General features: G+C 45.3%; 1 pseudogene; it reads right to left on the bottom strand.

Moving 5' to 3' along the window:
- LOC121570266 overlaps positions 1 to 20,668 on the bottom strand; it is a 180,977-nt pseudogene that overhangs the window by 69,557 nt on the left and 90,752 nt on the right.

Here is a 20,668-nt window from a genome sequence, read left to right on the forward strand (position 1 = left end):
ACCGCTTGTAGTGACTCCTCATTCCACCCACTCTCCACAGCCAAGGTCCTGAATTCGATAACAAAGTCTGCCACACTGCGAGCTCCTTGGCGAAGAGAGAACAAACGCTTAGCTGCGTCCTTACCTCGGACTGGATGGTCAAAAAGCTTCCTCATCTCTGCCGTGAACTCCTGGTATGACGCCATGCAGGTGTCCTGTCGTTCCCATACGGCTGAAGCCCACTCCAGAGCTCTTCCACGCAGCAGTTCAATAACAAAAGCTATCCTAGCCTTGTCTGTGGCGTAAGAATGGGGCTGCAGATCAAACACTAATCCACACTGCATAAGAAATGAACGGCATCTTCCCAAATCCCCTTCGTACTTATCTGGCGTCAGAACCTTGGGCTCACGGAAGGAAACAGCTCCAGAAGCGGCAGGTGAGAGGGGTGAAGCAGGTGGTGGATGATCCGCCGGCAAACTGAGCTGAGCCTGGATACTCGTCAGACTAGCAGAAAAGTTCCGAACCGAAAACGCTATCTCCTGTAGCGCCGTGCTGTGTTGTCCCAACATCTTCTCCTGATGGGTAATGGCATGGCGAACGGAGTCCAGGTCCGCTGGGTTCATCCTTGGCCGGATCGTTCTGTCACGATTCTCTAAAGCAGAACCCAGAAGCAGACCAGGACAAGGTGAGTAGAACGAAGGTGAGTATTTATTTACAAACTCAAATGTGGAAGCAGAATAATCCAGGTGACGGAGCGGGCAGCGGAGGTGAGTTGGTGGGAGAGAATAGGCAGATCCAATGGTGTCACAGAAGCCACCGACGACCAGGCAGGGGTGGGGTGAATGGTCCGGGAGAATGACTGTAGACAGAGTAAACAGAGGTGAGTACACGGCAAGCAAAAAGTACAGAACAACAAAACTAACTCTAGTAAACTTGAGGCTGATACGCTGACACAACATACTGTTCATGGCTAACGATCTGGCAGGGAATGGATGTCAGGTCAGAGCTTATGAAGTGGAGAGGTGATGATCAGGACCAGGTGTGCAGATAGCTGATGAGATGCAGGTGCGGGTAATCAAGAGATCTCCCGCCTAGCCTCGTCGCCCGGCAACCAGACAGGGTGCGTTCAGGAACCTCAGGAAACAGACTCAAAGACAGAAAACAGGCAACTCAGGCAGAAACAGACTCAGGAAGCGGGATTCATGACAGTTTGCTTTGTGTATATCTTGTTTCATCTATTGTTGCCATTGTCCCGGCCTGAAAAAGGTGAAGTGAATGGGGAGGTGAAGTGTGAGGTAATACAGAAGGGGGAGTGCGAGTGCTAATCAAATGTATTGTTTTATGCATTCTCCACACTCTCGTCCTCACAAGAACGTAGTCAACAGAACGTGGTCGGAGAATGCACTCAGAGCATGATAGTGTGGAGCACAGTAGTATACATATTAAGGTTTCGCGAGAAAACATGCAGTGTCGTCTATTTGTCTCGATGAGGGACCCGAATGCCCCATTGTGAACGGACACGCAGGCGCCCCAGTGGCCTCAGACCCTCCTTTATGCGTTTCCGCCAGTGGTTCTGATTCAGCCCATGTTGGAGAGGGTGCGCCGGGAGGGCTTACCATTGATTGTTGTGGTTCCCTGTTGGCCCAGGCAGCCTTGGTTCGCGGAGATCATTCGCCTTTAAGGCGGGGGGACCTGTGACAACTCCTGTTGAGCAGGGACCTGTTGTCCCAGGCGCATGGGCAGGGGTGGCAAGTGAGGTCGGAGATTAGGTTCCTATGGGCCTGGCTCCTGAGAGGGCTAGAGGTTTACCTCTGAATGTTATTGCTATCATTCAGTCCGCAAGGGCGCCCTCCACGAGAGGGCTGTATGCGTATAAGTGGCAAGCGTTTGAGCTCTGGTGCCAAGATAAAGGACTTGTTCCTTTTCAGTGCTCTGTGAGGGACATCCTTATGTTCCTACAGGAACTTTTCGAGCAGGAGTGGGCATTCTCCACGTTAAAAGTGTACATGGCTGCTATCCCAATGTGTCATGTGGGAATTGTCGGAGCCTCACCTGGGGGCCCACCCCCTGGTTGTGCAGTTCCTGGAAGGTGTAAGTCGTCTCAGACCTGTCTCTAAACCTTTTGCGCCCACATGGGACTTGGCGCAAGTTTGAGGCACTGTGTGCGGCCCCCTTTGAGCCTCTGGAGTCTGTGGATCTGAATATCCTCTCCTACAAAACCTCCCTGCTCATGGCTTTGGCTAAACATGTTAGGGACCTCCACGCGTTATCCGTACACTTTTCCTGTACTCAGTTCTCCCCAGGCGACTCTAAGGTGAAAAATCATGGCTATGTCCTACAGGCCCTTAGCTTTTTAACCATTTTCCATTTTGCATCCTCCTTTTGCTTCTGAACACCCTGTGTCCGGTGCGAGCTTTACGAATATACATTGAACGGACCCGGGATATCCAGTTATGTGACCAGCTTTTTGTCCGTTTTGCTAATTTGGCTCGCGGGCAGGGCACTCTCTGCTGCGGTGAGTTGGGCATCACCACACACTTTTGTGAGGTTTTATCGCTTGGATGTCACTGATCCCAGTGTGCTTACAGCTGAGACAAGGGAAAGTCACTAGGCAATACCCAGACTGATGCATCTGGCGTGGTCAGGTCTGGTTGGTCTGCCATGGGCTGCTTCATTTAGTATCCGTTAGGGTCGGCTTGGGGTGTGAATATATTTCCCCATAGTATGTTGTACTGAAGTTGACTGACTGAAAGGGAACGTAACGTTATGAATATAACGTAGTTATAGTCATAATGTTACATTTGTATACTCCCCCATGTGTATGGGGAGAAAGTGTGTGTGGTGTGAGAAAGTGGATGAATTAATCTCATTTTCCTGTCCATCATCCTCTCCTCCATTTCTTCCTCCTCTCCCACACATTAGCTATGACCTCCCTCTCTCCCCCTCCCTACCCTGCCTTCTCCGGTCACTCCCTCTTCTTTCCTCTCCTCCCTTCTCCTCTCCCTCCCTCTTCTCTCCTGTTATAGGCCTGTCACTCATGCTGTGATTGTTGGCCTCTGGACTTTAGACTGTTCCACAAGGCAGTGGACAGTGATGGGTATATTCAGCTCGCTGTCTTCGGCGGCTGTAAGGTCGAGAGGGACAGCTGCAGGACTGTGTGTGTGTTCGTGTGTGCATGCACGCCTGGGAGTGTTGTTTGTAATAATGATTACTGAGCAGGGTTTTGCCGAGCGAGTTCCAGGCAGAGTCCCCTGCGGCCCTCTGTTTATAAGAGCAGAGTAAAGAGTGACATTCAACTTGACCTTTTGCTGGCAGCATAAGCCCCCTAGACGCCCAGCCACTGGCCAGCATTGAAGCTGCAAGCGCCAAATTCAACAAGGAAGACTGACCTGTAGATGTCATTTGCCTTGTTGACTAACAATCCATGAGCACTAACGTGAAGTATTCAACAGCCGCTCACTTACATGCTCTCTGTTGCTGTTTGACCCAATATTCCATCGGTTACATGCCATCCCGGACCAGTGCTTGGCCCTGGACGACAGTCTCCAGAAAGATGGGGCCAAAAGCAAAACTTTTTTGGTTTTCCATTTCAATACTGCTTCTCAAACTCACTAAGACTATAGCTGATAAACCAAACATATCAATGCACAAAGTCACAAATACGTACATGCACACAATCACAAGTCCTGCATTTCAAATGGTCTTTCCATGATCCCTCAGAGGAGAGGGAAAGAGATATTCCAGCCTGGCTTCTGTCGCCTGCCTGCCTTGCCACTGCTCTAATTACTGAATTGATCCAGTAGATAGCCCTAAGCCCTAACTCTCTCTCTCTCACTCCCTCTTTCTCTCTCTCCTTCTCTCTTTCTCTCACCCTTTCCTCCCCTAGAACCACCCTACTCCAAGGACCCTCTTCAGTTTGGCCAGATCGAAGTTCATCTCCACTGCGACACATCGGAACAAGGCCCCACTTCATTTCTTAGAAGCGAGCTAAGTGAGAAGTTCTTGTGAAGGAAATAATAACTTTGCAGAATAAGTCATGAAAAAGAAAATGTGGGCCCTTTGCTCAACAGACAACCGACTCAATTGGAGTGTTTTTGAAACGCCACTTAATATAAGTGCTTCTCTCGCCGACTTCTTTCACTGGGACGAGGATAATGGCCGATAGGATAAAAAGCTAAAGTAATGGCGGCAGAGATGCCTTTAGAGTCAAATGTGGTAAATGGGGGAGGCGGGGCTCCCATTTCTTTTAGCGCTCTCCCAGGGCCCAAAACTCATTACAGAGGCCCCATTTACTAACCGCACACATTACCCATCCATGTCTTCCGCTAATTAGTAAACACTATACTTATAGAGAAAATTCCATCAATACCCTCCTCGGACCGTGGCGCTAACCCGGTGCATCTCTCTCCCTCGCTCCGCGGTAGCTTTTTTGCGCCTGTGTTAACCATTGATTTGATTTCCATGCCATTTGTCAAGGTACTTGACATACAAATCACATTTTTTGTTTTGGGGGGTACCTGCTAACTGTGTATAGCCAATAACACAAAACCATGCAATCATGTAGATTCAGGCTTCAATCAGAGTGAACAAATAGTACCCCTGTCTGGGACTATGTTTACTTTCAGAATCTTTTCTGTATGATTTTGTTCATTCGGATGTCGGTCCCTAGTCAGTTTCCCTATAGCTTTCCCAATCCATTTGGCTGCCCATGTCATGGAACCCTCTCTGCCCTATTCCTTGTTCCTTTTTTGGCAATGTGCCTAGTCAACAGGGTCGTAGTTTTGAGCCTGGTACGGCCATTTGGTTGGCCCATGCGGTTGGAGTGTGAATCATTTCCCCCCTTCGTTAAGTGTGTACACAGTGCGAGTGTAAGCCAGGGAGAGAGTGGCGGTGACTGGGCAGCAGTTAGAGAAAGCGAGGACTCGCGGTAAACAAGCACTTTGGCCACGCTACACCGGTTTTCATCAGATGGCACAGCACTTCATGAGGGGATGAATCACTACGGCTAAACTCTCAGGGATCCACTACTACGGACTGTGACTCAGCGCCAAGAGCGGTGATTCAAGGGGGCTCTCGTCCAACTGTGGTCTTCATAATAAAACAACCTTACATAAACTGTTTGCGACGCGAACGGGACGATGAATCAGTGCTGGACCAAGGACAAGAAGCACCTGCCTCGCTGTGCTAGGAGGAGGGCGTACCGCCGTACGCATGACTTCCCAAACAAGTTTCATCTTTCAAAATGGCTGACGTCCGTCCCTGAGGCAGTAGACGGAGATTCCTTGTCCGTATTCTTTACAACAGCTCAGGGGCTTGTGGGGTGGATGAATGTGATGAATTGGTCAATATCTTGACAAAATAATAAGAGGGGACAGTGTAGAGTCAGCAGTAATTGATGAGTGTCGGTTGTCTGAGGGACCTCAGAGAACTGTCCGACAGTCTCTGCTCTTAGTCAAAGACGCAGCGGGCCTCAGCCAGCTAGGGTGGAGTGGCGTCTCTCCACCGATGGGCCGGATGTTCCTAATCAACACTGCTTAGCTGTGACGTTGACGAACAGCGGTTATGACAGGCTGAAACTCCAGACTGCTCTCTTTCCAAGTTCTCTTTACCTCTCCTCCTTCCCGCCATCTCTCTCTCTCTTTCTTTCTCTGAGTTTCAAATTGACAGCTCCATTTGAAGCCTCCCACCCTAACAAAATGGTCTTTACTGTTGGAAATCAATGGGAAGCTGTCTGCGGGAAAAGGCGCACCTGAGTCTGCAGCGATTCATTGAGGATGCCCGTGCACCGGCAGTCCAGCTGTTAATGAGGAAATAAAACCAAGTCGGAAAGCCTGATCATAGAATAGCATGCTTGTAGAAAGAAAACTTACAATGAGGATTTACAGTACACCACTTCTTTCCCTCTGTCAAAGGGTCACTATAGCAGTGTATTACTACTGTAGGTTCACCTATGTCAGGAGCCACAATACTCAAAAAGCCTGCACGGCACCAAAACAGTGCAGTGTAGCAGACCTGTCAGCCAGAGGGGATCTTACCCTGTGACCCCCACTCTCAATTACATCCAGATTACCCAGCTGCCCCGGGCCGCTTGGCAGCACCTTCAGCATAAATCTGGTCGAGCTCCCATTACGCTCAGTTCAGCCGGCTAATGTCATAAAGCACTGCCTGTTAGAAAACTCTGGGGGATACGGTGCACTGTGCACTAATGCTGTGGGCTAATAAAGACCTAATAACTTGGGATACTGTGTACGAATTGGAGATCATAAAGACGTTGGGATTCTATTACGTACAGAAGGGAAGGGAGACTGGGAATTTGTAATTTTTTCTTTAATGATTTTGAAAGGGTTGTCATCACTAAAGTATGGAATGTTCATTTCATAATATGGATCCCCCTAATGATTTCAGATTTTTAATTAGAGAAATGAAATGAAATGTTATGTAATGGTTCAAATTTCACACTTGACAAATCATTAGAAGGCAAATGTAATTTCCCTTTTATAATGTTTTGGCAAATACTATACCATCTGCAATAGCACTGTAATATGCGTTCTATGTGCATATTCTTTTAAACATCTTACATTTGTGAGTGACAAATTGTGTGTGATATAGGGTAATGCACTGTGCACCATATTGAAGTGTGCATAGTAAACAACGATACATTATTCACAGGCATTTCCTGCAGTAGCTCCTCTCCTCTCAGTGCTCCATTAACCCCCCCCCTCTCTAGCTTCCTCCCTGGTCTCTCTCTCTCTCTTTCTCTCTCTGCTCCACTTTGGCTCAGGGGCGGTGCTGGGCATTAGCCTGATGCTTCGCCTCGCCTTCTGGAAAGATCCCTGGAGGGTTCCGACAAAGAGGGCAGATTTTTAACAAGTCTAGCTCTCTACAGCAACTCGCTGCCGAAGACAGCCATTTGTCAACCACACACACACACACACACACACACACACACACACACACACACACACACACACACACACACACACACACACACACACACACACACACACACACACACCTCTCTCCTCTCCATTTATCTCTAAACGTTTAACTGATCCTGTGACAGGACGCTCTGCATGGCTCTTCCTCTTTCACGCACGCACGCACGGACACACACACTCCCTCCATGTTCCTGTTGTCTAAATCTCTCACCCTCCCCCCGTTTCAGTTTTTTTCTCCCTGAGTGTGCCAGCGGTAAATCGTTCATTTGATCCAAAAGATGGCGGCCTGGTGCTCACTTTCCTCCCCAGTAGAGAGAAGAGATGCGTGGGCCTTGTGGGGGATAGACGGAGGGGTCAGGCCAGGTGTGGTGGAGGTGAGAGGAGCTTTGGGTCACACTGAGTGACCGGGTTAACGTTCGCCTCAGAGGACACAAGGCTGGTCTACCATACCATACCATACCATACCATACTATTCTATACATTCAGCAGAACCTTTTCAATAATGGGTATTCTGGTGCCATTTTATGACAGTGGCCTTTTAGAAATACCTCATATATTTATAGTTTAAAACAAGTAGTGTGGTGTGGTGGTCTTAAAGAGTACACACACAGGGATGCACCCACACACACACGCACGTGCCTTTACACACACACTTGGTCATGAGCGTCACACATGGAGAGCATGCAGCATATCACAGTGACCAGACAACAGTCTGGCATACACCATGACGACGCACATTGGTTTTGACAAACCATGCTACAGCCTCTTCTCGTAAATATAAACCAGCAAAGGGGGTATCAATGGAACTTGCCCCCTCATAAGGTTGTAGAGTTGTTACATATACTGCTACTTACATTGTAACACCTTCGTAGTGACATGGTAATATAGCTTAGTGGATAAACTACCATGTAACTACATGTTAATATAATGTTACTAATGTTACTAACTGACTGTGCCATTCACTGACTCAGGTAAGAGACCGGTATCGAAACAACACAGAAACAACAAAAAAAGCCCACACTTTACTACCTTCCCTGGGAAGTTGTAAAACACCACGTCTGCTGCAGCGCAACATCATCCACGCGGGGCTCAGAGTTAGACCTTTCCCACCGCTCACCCGCCCGCCACTGGAGTACAGAAGTACTTCCTGTCCAAGCTGTCAGCTAGATTGACAACGCAGTCGACTTTCCAAATTAATCTGGCCCGATTACATCTGACAGCGTTACGGACCAATAAATGCAGATTTGTGTTACATTTTAGTTCCTATCAGCTTTGATTTATAGCGCAACGTCCGAGGAATACTAGTGCAGGCCAGTAAAACGTCTCACTAAATACAAGTTGCATGCCCTCAAAGGCAACCCAAACCATCGTTGTCTTTCCAAAACGGCATTCAAACAGAATTCTCGACTTTGAGCTGATTAGACTTTGTCGTGACATTTCTGGCAATGCAACTTGTATTTCGCCCCATCGAAATCTTGAGAAAGATGGAATGGTTTGTTTGAATGTCAGGTGCTGTACATCATCTGGAGGAGTTTCTGCGGTGATGTGACATTTAAAGGAGTTACGTATGTCTGTCATATCGCGATTTCAAAGGCTAAAATAGAAGAATACTGTTTGGGGCCTTTGAGGCCTTTTAGACAGAACGAGACGCAGACCTTTGAGTCGGAATGATGGATTGATGAAATTAAGGATCAGTTGGCAGATTGATTGATTGACTGATCAAATGACTGCTGCTGTTCTTTTGTCCAATCCCTGGACCTCTAGAGATAGTTGAACCAATAGTATGCTTAAAGGCAGACTCAGCAATATGACATCATCTTACACTGTGGGGCAACTTCCTGCTCCAAATGACTGCCACCATTGGCAAACTGGGAAGAGCCAATAGCATGCATCATTTGGCAGATTTAAATTAGACTATTGTTGATATCTGTGATCAGGAAGTCACCCAGCTCTACATGATGTAATATTGCTGAGTCTGTTGTAACCTAACGTTTTGGGTAACACTACTTTACAGTGTTCATATCACAGTGTAATTGCAAGTACAGTGTAACAGGTATTACACTTACAGTACAGAAGTAACCCTAAATCTAAGTACAGTGTAACAATAAGTAATTACAGTACTTGTTGCTCTAAACAATGATTGTTATCTGGTTGTTTTACCTACTTTAGTTGAATTCACTGATTGTAAATTGCTCATAATAAGAGCATCTGCTAAATTACTAAAATGTAAATGTAATAAGAACACTAAAAGGTGTTACCATGTTGTGGACAGCGACAAGGAGAATTCTTGTGCATTTATTGATTTGTGGCGCAGCGTCTTCTTTTCACAGGACACGATGTACATCAGGGAGATGGGGAAACAAGGCTCGGAAGAATCCTCTCTCCTTGTGCTGGTTAAATATAAATGACGTACAGACAGAGACACAAGGGTACCGTCGCCCGCCCGCTCTCATCAGGAGCAGCTTGCCCAATTCCATGAGTCAGCGTTTCTGCTGGGCAAAAAAACAACAATTAGCCAGCCATCTTGTTCATAAAAGTGACATTTCTAAAGGTTAACAGGGAGGACATCTGTCACGTAGCTGGGGCTAAAATGGAGCTTGATATCACGTGGTGATAATTGGAGTAATTGTGAAGTTTATTTTGTAAGGGGGGCTGCGTATCGATGTGAGTACGGCCCACCTTCGGCTCATCTCTTTCTGGGTAAAAAGGGGATAATGCAGGGCCTCTGATGAATTGGTGAAACTGTGCCACAAATGATCCCAAAATGCTGATGACTTAGAGGAGATTAATTGTCATAATATGCGGTCTCAAATTCTAATACTAACACCCTCAAAGACACACATACCTGACAGACAGGAGCACAGACTGACATACAAACAGACAGACATTTAAGTATTGTGAAAGTAAGAGACTTGTAACGATTGTGATCATGTTCTTTCTCAAGTTCACAATAAACACATGCGCACGCACACACACACACACACACACACACATACACACATGCACACATGCACGCACACAGCCACACAGACCCATTAGACCCTAATGCCACCACGGAATGTATCATATTTATGGATGTCATTAACGGAGTGTAGGGAAAAGGTTGCTATTTAAAAAAGATTAAGAGCAGGGACAGAGATTAATGTTCACAGGCCTTTTTACGAACTGCGGGCCCCTCGTTTCGCCATTAAACACACTCCACACACTCGCTGTTCGGTAAGCCATTAGGACGCGGGGTGGGCATAAGTCTTGTGCCACACTCTGTCCACCACCCACCCTTTAAACCCTGTATTTAAAAATGAGACATCAACCACTGAGGCTCAGGGGTGAACGCCAAGGACAGGTTTGTGGAGGAAAAGGAAACAGCTTTGTCACTACAGGGAGGGAGGGTCCCTCACAAGGGTGTATCTCAATAAGTTGGTAAAGGGACTTCCTCTCCTTGTCTCCTTTCCTTGAGCGGCAATGACTTGTGAAGAGTGGGTTGGTGAAGTGAAGACATCTGCCATATTGCTTTCACCTATCCTGTGTTTTCAGGTTTATTGCAAATTTCAAACGTAAAAATGGGGGTGAACAAGGCAATGTCCTACTAAAACGTTGTTACTGCTACCTAGGCTTGGGAGGTATATCGTATATACCATATCCCGCGGTATTTGGAAATAGCCACGGGATGTTTTTTTAATACTGTGACTACCATTTAAACTATTTGTTGGAATTTTGTTTTTTTAAATAAATTTGAATATTTGTAGATACTTTGAGTTATTTGTCAAACTTTATGAGCTGGGATGTCTGTCCTGCAAATACTTTAGGTCAGACACTTTATAAAATGTGCGCAATGCACTCGTTAGCATTTAGTTAGCATTCTCTTTGGTATTTTACATGCACTTGTTAGCATTGCTAACCTTGGGAATCCAAAGGCTCAGTGGGTTTGAAAATACCGCCCCTTGTGTTCAGTGCCGGTATTACCAAACATCCCAGTATGGCACAAGGTAGGTATGAAGGTATGACCGTCCAAGCCTACTGCTACCTTTTGACACAGAGCCTTCATTGTGCGCAGCTCTAAATCCTTGATAGGAATGAGATGGAATCAGAGACAGGGATGCAGTTTAAGCCCCACCCTCTTCAACATATATACAGTGAGGGAAAAAAGTATTTGATCCCCTGCTGATTTTATACGTTTGCCCACTGACAAAGACATGATCAGCCTATAATTTTAATGGTAGGTTTATTTGAACAGTGGGAGACAGAATAACAACAAAAAAATCCAGAAAAACGCATGTCAAAAATGTTATTAATTTAATTGCATTTTAATGAAGGAAATAAGTATTTGACCCCTCTGCAAAACATGACTTAGTACTTGGTGGCAAAACCCTTGTTGGCAATCACAGAGGTCAGACGTTTCTTGTAGTTAGCTACCAGGTTTGCACACATCTCAGGAGGGATTTTGTCCCATTCCTCTTTGCAGATCTTCTCCAAGTCATTAAGGTTTCGAGCATGACGTTTGGCAACTCGAACCTTCAGCTCCCTCCACAGATTTTCTATGGGATTAAGGTCTGGCTAGGCCACTCCAGGACCTTAATGTGCTTCTTCTTGAGCCACTCCTTTGTTGCCTTGGCTGTGTGTTTTGGGTCATTGTCATGCTGGAATACCGATCCACGACCCATTTTCAATGCCCTGGCTGAGGGAAGGAGGTTCTCACCCAAGATTTGATGGTACATGGCCCCGTCCATCGTCCCTTTGATGTGGTGAGGTTGTCCTGTCCCCTTAGCAGAAAAACACCCCCAAAGAATAATGTTTCCACCTCCATGTTTGACGGTGGGGATGGTGTTCTTGGGGTCATAGGCAGCATTCCTCCTCCAAACACGGCGAGTTGAGTTGATGCCAAAGAGCTCGATTTTGGTCTCATCTGACCACAACACTTTCACCCAGTTCTCCTCTGAATCATTCAGATGTTCATTGGCAAACTTCAGATGGCCCTGTATATGTGCTTTCTTGAGCAGGGGGACCTTGTGGGCGCTGCAGGATTTCAGTCCTTCACGGCGTAGTGTGTTACCAATTGTTTTCTTGGTGACTATGGTCCCAGCTGCCTTGAGATCATTGACAAGATCCTCCCGTGTAGTTCTGGGCTGATTCCTCACCGTTCTCATGATCATTGCAACTCCACGAGGTGAGATCTTGCATGGAGCCCCAGGCCGAGGAAGATTGACAGTTATTTTGTGTTCCTTCCATTTGCGAATAATCGCACCAACTGTTGTCACCTTCTCACCAAGCTGCTTGGCGATGGTCTTGTAGCCCATTCCAGCCTTGTGTAGGTCTACAATATTGTCCCTGACATCCTTGGAGAGCTCTTTGGTCTTGTGCATGGTGGAGAGTTTGGAATCTGATTGATTGATTGCTTCTGTGGACAGGTGTCTTTTATCAGGTAACAAACTGAGATTAGGAGCACTCCCTTTAAGAGTGTGCTCCTAATCTCAGCTCATTACCTGTATAAAAGACACCTGGGAGCCAGAAATCTTTCTGATTGAGAGGGGTTCAAATACTTATTTCCCTCATTAAAATGCAAATCAATTTATAAAATTTTTGACATGTGTTTTTCTGGATTTTTTTGTTGTTAATTTGTCTCTCACTGTTCAAATAAACCTACCATTAAAATTATAGACTGATCATTTCTTTGTCAGTGGGCAAACGTACAAAATCAGCAGGGGATCAAATACTTTTTTCCCTCACTGTATCAACGGATTGGCAAGGGCACTAGAACAGTCTGCAGCACCCGGCCTCACCCTACTAGAATCTGAAGTAAAATTTACTGTCACCAACCAAGGAGGGCCTACAGCAGCACCTAGATCTTCTACACATATTCTGTTAGACCTAGGCCCTGACAGTAAATCTCAGTAAGACAAAAATAATTGTGTTCCAAAAAAGGTCCAGTTGTTAGGACCACAAATACAAATTCCATCTAGACACCGTTGCCCTAGAGCACACAAAAAACTATACATACCTCGGCCTAAACATCAGCGCCACAGATAACTTCCACAAAGCTGTGAACGATCTGAGAGACAAGGCAAGAAGGGCCTTCTATGCCATCAAAAGGAACATAAAATTCGACATATCAATTAGGATCTGGCTAAAAATTATTTAATCAGTTATAGAACCCATTGACCTTTATGGTTGTGAGGTCTGGGGTCCGCTCACCAACCAAGAATTCACAAAATGGGACAAACACCAAATTGAGACTCTGCATGCAAAATTCTGCAAAAATATCCTCAGTGTACAACGAAAAACACCAAATAATGCACGCAGAGCAGAATTAGGCCGATACCCGCTAATTATCAAAATCCAGAAAAGAGCCGTTAAATTCTATAACCACTTAAAAGGAAGCGATTCCCAAACCTTCCATAACAAAGCCATCACCTACAGAGAGATGAACTTGGAGAAGAGTCCCCTAAGTAAGCTGGGCCTGGGGCTCTGTTCACAAACACAAACAGACCCCACAGAGCCCAATGACAACAACAACAACACAATTAGACCCAACAAAAAGAGAATTACTTGACACATTGGAAGGAATTAACAAAAAAACTGAGCAAACTAGAATGTTATTTGGCCCTAAACAGAGAGTACACAGTGACAGAATACGTGACCACTGTGACTGAACCAAACTTAAAGAAAGCTTTGATTATGTACAGACTCAGTGAGCATAGCCTTGCTATTGAGAAAGGCCGCCGTAGGCAGACCTGGCTCTCAAGAGAAGACAGGCTATGTGCACACTGCCCACAAAATGAGGTGGAAACTGAGCTGCACTTCCTAACCTCCTGCCAAATGTATGACCATATTAGAGACACATATTTCCCTCAGATTACAGAGATCCACAAAGAATTCGAAAACAAACCCAATTTTGATAAACTCCCTTATCTACTGGGTGAAATACCACAGTGTGCCATCACAGCAGCAAGATTTGTGACCTGTTGCCACAAGAAAAGGGCAACCAGTGACGAACAAACACTATTGTAAATACAACCCATATTTATGTTGATTTATTTTCCCATTTGTACTTTAACTATTTGCATATTGTTACAACACTGTGTATATATACATAATATGACATTTGAAATGTCTTTATTCTTTTGGAACTTCTGAGTGTAATGTTTACTGTTAATATTTATTGTTTATTTCACTTTTGTTTACTATCTACTTCACTTGCTTTGGCAATGTTAACATACGTTTCCCATGCCAATAAAGCCCTTAAATTGAATTGAATTGATAGAGAGTGAGAGAAAGAGAGAGATCGAAATAGAGAGAGACAGAGAGAGAGAGTAGGTGTGTGAGTGCAAAATAAACACAGCGAGCCTCATGTCGGCGATGTGAATCAGATCAAATGAAGATGTGCCATTAACAAACTTTGACCCATGGTCCTTCACTGTCATTAGATTAAGGGCTCCACTCAGAGTAAACAGCACTTGGCTCAGTTGGGCCCCATTATCTTGCATAATAAGTAGCTGTCAGAGTAGAAAAAATAGATAAAATATACGGAACAAAAATATAAACGCAACATGTAAAGTGTTGGTCCAATGTTTCATGAGATCGTGTGGGCAAGCGGTTTGCTGATGTCAACGTTGTGAACAGAGTGCCCACTGGTGGCGGTGGGGTTATGGTATGGGCAGGCATAAGCTACGGACAACGAACACAATTGCATTTTATACCGTGATGAGATCCTGAGGCCCATTGTCGTGCCATTCATCCGGTGCCATCACCTCATGTTTCAGCATGATAATACACGGCCTCATGTCGCAAGGATCTGTACAAAATTCCTGGAAGCTGAAAATGTCCCAGTTCTTCCAGACATGTCACCCATTGAACATGTTTGGGATGCTCTGGATCGACGTGTATGACAGCGTGTTCCAGGTCCCGCTAATATCCAGCAACTTCACACTGCCCATGAAGAGGAGTGGGACAACATTCCACAGGCCACAATCAACAGCCTGATCAACTCTATGCGAAGGTGATGTGTTGCGCTGCATGAGGCAAATGGCGGTCACACCAGATACTGACTGGTTTTCTGATCCACGCCCCTACCTTTTTATTTAAGGCATCTGTGAACAACTGATGCATATCAAATCCAATCAAATTTTATTTGTCACATACACGTGTTTAGCAGATGTTATAGCGGGTGTAGCGAAATGCTTGTGCTTCTAGCTCCGACAGTGCAGTAATATCTAACAAGTAATATCTAACAATTTCACAACATATACCCAATACACACAAAACTAGAAAGGAATGGAATTTAAGAAAATATACATATATGGACAAGCAATGACAGAGCGGCATGGACTAAGATACAGTAGAATATCATAGAATAGAATGCAGTATATACATATGAGATGAGTAGTGCAAGATATGTAAACATTATTAAAGTGACTGTAAACATTATTAAAGTGACTAGTGTTCCATTTCTGAAAGTGGCCAGTGATTTCAATAGGCAGCAGGAATACCTATGTGTGTATCTGTATTCCCAGTCATGTGAAATGCATAGATTAGGGTCTAATTAATTTATTTCAATTGACTGATTTCCATATATGAACTGTAACTCAGTAAAATCTTTGAAATTCTTGCATGTTGCGTTTAGATTTTTGTTCACTGTAGATGCTATGAGACACATTCGCTATCAAATACCAAACAAGCCAATCCCAAGCCCCTGAATTGAGTATAGCTTAACCTTTGCTCTCCGAGCCTATTTGTCAAGCAGTGGAATAGATCCAATTTACCCCTAACCTCAAACAAGCCTGTACAAACCAAACAAAGAACATTCACTGCATCATTATATTATTATAATTAGTCAGTGCAATGTTTAATATGTTTGTTTCATTTTCCTAATATGTAATGCATAGAGTCATATGTTTTTAGTTGTTGTATATGTGTTATATTATGTGGGGTTTGTTATCTCTCACAACAAGCACATTTTATAGGGGTGAATGGGGTGGGCATGGGGGGGCATGGGTAGGGGCATGGGGAGGGTTGTCTGTGTTTTTTGGATACTGAAAACCTGATGATGGTGGTAGCAATTCATTAAACAATTAAATTAAAGTAATAAACCAAAGTTTCAGCTGTAATGCCCTCATCAGAGTGTGACAATATGCCCATCGTTGTTCAGTCGTGGCGCCCTGGGCCTGCTGTTTGAGTACCACTGCTGTACATCTTGTTGAGGGAATGTTGTCTTACTTTGGATGTGTGAGGTCCAAAAGGCTTCTTTTAACAGCTTCTACCTCCAAGCCATAAGACTCCTGAACAGCTAATCAAATGGCTACCAGGACTATTTGCATTGCCCCCCCTCTTTTACGCTGCTGCTACACTCTGTTTATTATCTATGCATGGTCACTTTAACTCTACCTACATGTACATATTACCTCAATTACCTCAACTAACCTGTGCCCCCGCACATTGACTCTGTACTCGCTACAGTTATTTTACTGCTGCTCTTTTAATTATTATATTATATTTTTTTGTTATCTATTTTTTACTTAACACTTATTTTTCTTAAAACTGCATTGTTGGTTAAGGGCTTGTAAGTAAGCGTTTCACTGTAAGGTCTACACCTGTTGTATTCGGCGCATGTGACAAATACAATTTTATTTTATTTTATTTGATGGAGAGCACTCAAACCTCCTCTTGAGTACCCCCTGCAATTCTACTTATTTGACCCACCTGATTCAACTGGTCAACTAATCATCAAGCCCTTGAATCAGGTGTGAGTCAGGTAGTTGAATCAGATGTGCTAGCTAGTACTGCGAAACACTATGTTAAGAGTAACCCGGGTCGTATTGACTAGGAACCAAATGGAAGTAAACTGACTGAACCGGGGAGGGACTACCTGAACTTGTCCAATAAGAAACGCTTGTTTTCATTGCAAAACATTTTGCTACGGTGTACACTAATGAATACGACCCAGGTGTGCTAGTACTGGGAAACACTGTGTCAGAGTATCACAGCTATCTTGTGAAGAACATGGCGTCTTACTTTGGATGTGTGAACTGGTCGACCAGGGTAACCTTCTCCACCAGGTCTCCTCCAATGCTCCTCACCAGGTCATAGAAGTCATTCTCCGTGTAGCCCTCGACCGGTAGCCAGAAGGAGATGTCGTTAGTCAGAGGTGGGTACTTACTGAGAGGCTGAGGAGGGGAGGAGGAGAGGGAAATGGGATGGAGAGGAGAGGAGATGGGAGGAGAGGGGAGGGGAGAGAAAGAGAACTGAGTGCACTTTGAGAAAAAAGACTAAGAAGGAGAGACCGTAATCCATGCTTTGGGTTTGTCTTAGCCACTGCCACCAATTGCTTTGTTTTAGATTTTAAATCAATTTCTAACCAACAACCAATAGAATTCATGCTTTGAATTTCATACCCAAATCATCTAAGTCACTACAAACCTAGTTATAGAGCTGCTACACAATCCCCATTCAAAGCTACTTTTAGATCATTTTAGATCAATTATTTGGGTGATCCATTTAGGGGAAAGTTTCCACACAGACAAACTAAGAGGAAGACGAAGAAGAGCAAAAGAGTGGGTGATAAAGTACCGATAATGACAAATGAGTAGAGACGCTGTGACAACATTCCCTTTCGAATCGTGTTGTGGAAAGCAGAGGTTGAAACTTACGTCAACGTTTTCGGTGGAGGATAGAACAGGAAGACAAAAACACATTAAAATCAGTGGAACTTTCCACAGGCTACACTGGAACAGACTGCAGGGAGGCGAACCAGACAGGCCTGTGTGTTGTGAAGCCAGGAGTCGGAGTTTGACTCGTACCCAACGGGAGTTGCACAACATCAGGGCTTTGGGAATCCCCGGTCTCTCCTCAGACCCCTCACACTGGGGAAATATGAGGCTAATTAGACACTCTCGCTGAATACCAAATCAAACTCTAGCCCCTCTTCACTAGCCACTTTGGTAGAAGGCATTTCTGTAGATCTGAAGAGATTGGATAGGGATAAGCAATATGGCAACATTCCACCCAGCCTATCTGAATGCAAGGTGAAGCAAGTAGCATATTGCTTGTACCTATCCCTTCAGATCTACAGGAGTGCCTAGGGGTTGATTTGGGATTTAGAATAAACCTCTTCTTCCAAAGACATAAATTGATCCCCCTGTTTGGTAATACTGTATAATAGTACAATAATGGCTTTCATCCAAAGCAACTTCCAGCTAATGCATATATTCATTGTATGCGGGCTCAAACCACCAACTATGCTGCATCAAATACCACAGTCCAACCGAGCCATCAGAAATATGGGTCCAAAAACCACCTCCTCTGGCTGTAAAGAGGATGAAGAATCCCTAGTGTCAACCAGTCCAGAGTGGTGTTGGTCTCTAGGGAGGCCAGGAGGGTGGACCAGGCCTCTGCCACCGGTCTTGAGGTGTATTCAGAGGGCAGTGGAAAACACAGTGGTAGTGAAAGGAAACGCTGCTGACCTCCCCGGTCACACCTCATTACTAGTCCAGCGCTTAGAGAGAGGATTGGGGGAGGGGGTGGAGGTGGGAAGAGAAGCTGTGACCAAGCGCAGCGAGAGTGCACAGGCCCTGGGCAGCAGCAGAGGTGACACGTCAGTCCATCCAAACCCGGATCCCGGTACAAGCTGGAGAGCGTGGGCAATAAATAATGCCAACAAGGTCATTAGGTGTCATGAAGGGCGGGATGTCTCTCTTCTCCTCCCCCTTCCTGCTCCTTCCTCTTTTCCCACTCTCCTCCCCATTCCTGCGCCTTCCTCCTTTCCCGCTGTGGGCCCGGAGTGAGTGATGGAGGGAGGTTGAGGGGGAGATGGGCTGAGAAATGAGCAGGAAACGGAGTGATCGCTCACCGACTGCTTGCTTCCCCCTGCAGGGCCACGGTCCAGTCATATTGTGGGTAGTAGAGTGTCTTATATAGTGTGGGCATGGTCCGGCCCTGCCATATTGTGAGTTATAGAATGTCTTGCATAATGTGGAAGTTTCATAGAAGGCCTGCAGAATACCTAAATTATATTGAAAGGTGGTGGCTTTTTGACAACAGAAACCTTCCTCGACTAATTAAAATTACTTGTGAAAAGTGGACGTCTGCCATAATAAACATTCCACTTGATACACTAAACAGTAGTCATGTTTCAGTGCAGTGTCTGCCATATTCAAGAAGTGTCGCATAGATCACTCAGTCAGGTCGGTGTTGGACAAACCTACTGAGGTCAATGTGAACTCTCATCATGTACCAACTTCAATGTTCCAATTAAACTTCAATGAATCCAATTAAACTATGTGTAATTATGTGTAAAGTAAGCATGTTCAAAAAGTCCCTGGTTCTGGTCCCCCCCAAAATCTATAAATACTGGGTAGTTAAAAAACCATTAAGCGATATCAGTTTCTGGCTAAATCCTTCAACAAAGACGGCTACCATCGAGTCATCCCAGCAAACAGGGGACGTCCTAAGGACATTAGGCAACAATATGTCCCTTTAAGGGTTTTGGCGAGACGTTATCCCACTGACGTTTTGGAGAAAGTTCTAGGAACATTAAAACATGACATTAAGAGGACGTTCAGTACAGGTCCCGGTCTGGTCGCAGTATAACATTAGGTTTTCTGATGTTCATTAGGGAACATTACGAAAAGGTTCCTGTTTGGTTCTGATAGGACGTTATCCATGTGACATTCAATGAACACAAGAGGACGTTTCATGATGGTCTAGACCAGTGGTTCTCAACTGGTTTTGCCTCTGGACCCAAATTTAACCAGGTTGTTTCAGTCGCAATTTTGTTTTTGTCAGGACCTTTTTAGGACGTTCTCAGGACTTTGATTTTACTAGTGCTTAGGACGTCCCATGATGGTCCCAAGGGAACATTCTCTGGGGGACCTTTGTGTAGTTCCACGTAAGTTACCAGGATGTCATTGAGGACCATGTTATGATGTTTGTAAGATGTTCTCAAGACATTTGTTTTATCAGTCGTCAGGATGTCACGCGATGGTCCCAGGTGTCCTAAACCATTATAAGTAAATTAATGAAATGGTATGGCGGTTTTAAGGTAAGAGGTACGCTATTCAGCTAAAACTGTGTAAAAATCTGTAATCAATGACAATGATGATTACATTTGACATGATCACTTAGTAGTATTGACTTTCAATATGACCCCACCTCAGATTTGAACTCACAACTAGGGCTGTTACGGTGACCATATTACCGCCACACCGGCAGTCACGAGTCATGATGGCAGTCAAATTCCACGTGACCATTTAGTCTCCGTTGTGTCCTCCTCCCAGAGTGCGAAGAGCCTTGGCGTGACCCTGGACAACACCCTGTCGTTCTCCGCTAACATCAAGGCGGTGACCCGATCCTGTAGGTTCATGCTCTACAACATTCGGAGAGTACGACCCTGCCTTACACAGGAAGCGGCACAGGTCCTAATCCAGGCACTTGTCATCTCCCGTCTGGATTACTGCAACTCGCTGTTGGCTGGGCTCCCTGCCTGTGCCATTAAACCCCTACAACTCATCCAGAATGCCGCAGCCCGTCTGGTGTTCAACCTTCCCAAGTTCTCTCACGTCACCCCGCTCCTCCGCACACTCCACTGGCTTCCAGTTGAAGCTCGCATCTGCTACAAGACCATGGTGCTTGCCTCACGGAGCTGTGAGGGGAACGGCACCTCCGTACCTTCAGGCTCTGATCAGTCCCTACACCCAAACGAGGGCATTGCGTTCATCCACCTCTGGCCTGCTGGCTCCCCTACCTCTGCGGAAGCATAGTTC

The sequence above is a fragment of the Coregonus clupeaformis genome, chromosome 7 (assembly GCF_020615455.1).
Source record: "Coregonus clupeaformis isolate EN_2021a chromosome 7, ASM2061545v1, whole genome shotgun sequence".
Taxonomy (NCBI): Eukaryota; Metazoa; Chordata; class Actinopteri; order Salmoniformes; family Salmonidae; genus Coregonus; species Coregonus clupeaformis.